Source organism: Haemaphysalis longicornis, unplaced genomic scaffold (assembly GCF_048455015.1).
Source record: "Haemaphysalis longicornis isolate Haplotype H1 unplaced genomic scaffold, Haemaphysalis longicornis Haplotype H1 scaffold_8, whole genome shotgun sequence".
NCBI lineage: Eukaryota > Metazoa > Arthropoda > Arachnida > Ixodida > Ixodidae > Haemaphysalis > Haemaphysalis longicornis.
This window is the reverse complement of record NW_027526445.1, coordinates 103,984,792-103,985,854: the sequence shown is the minus strand read 5'-3', so window position 1 is coordinate 103,985,854 and position 1,063 is coordinate 103,984,792.

Genomic DNA, 1,063 nt, shown 5'->3' with positions numbered 1-1,063 from the left:
ACCTGTGTGTCCGCTTTGTTCAGGAGGAGGTAAGGTACTACATATGTTATTCTGGTTACCACAAAGGCTTGCACGATACTAAGTGTGTCCCTCTCCCAAAACATTCTTCAAGCGTTTCTATGACCTACCACATACTCCCCTTTGCTTTCGAAGGTTTTCTTGACTTCCAATCCTTATTTCTATCTTATTCCAACGAGCTCCTTATTTCCTATTCTGATACAGCGTTAAAACATTATTTTGAGGACAAAATTCGCGTGCCTTGATTTGCTGTTTTAGGCAATGTTTGTGTCTCCGAAAGAAGGAAAAAATGTGCCTATCACAATTTCGAGTTCCTAAATTGGTATTGTTCTCCAAAACGTCCAATTCCCTCAGACCGTTCAAACTTTTTTCGTGTACCTGTGTAACATCATCGCACCATACCGTGAACGTCAAACTAAGTGCCACCCACTTTTTGTTCTGTTACATTAAAAACACCATCGCCATCGTATTAGTGCTTCAAAAAAGTAGAAAACGCGAATTCAGTAGTATTACTCGCACTAAGTAATTAAAAACACAACCATGAAGCTCTACGCATAGATTTCACAAGCCATTCGCTCGACTTGTTCTGAGCGAAATCGCTGTAGCTACTCTTTCTAGTAGACTGCAATTCGTTAGAATGCCGTCTTGCAAGGTAGCCTTGGTGTTTACCCAAGAGGATTAAAATGACTTACGCTCGCTCACTTTTTCTCTCTAATAATCACGAAAAATCTGACAGCTGCACCAGCAACTTTCAACTGTCTTCCGCATTGAGATTTCTGGGAAGAGTTGGCAAACAATCTACTGTCTTTTTAGATGCAGAGCATCTGATTCACTCGCCTTGTCCCTCCGGCGTCGTCGTCGTTGTCCACCCCTCCCCTATTCTCCTCGCCGCGCCAGCTGCGCTCTCCGCCGCTCACCCCCTCTCCTCTCCGATAGCGAACACTCTCTCGCGAGGGGCATTGGATTGGATTCGATTGTATTGGTTTGGATTGGATTGAATTGGATTGGCTTGGCTTGGCTTGGCTTTGTTTGGCTTGGCTTGGCT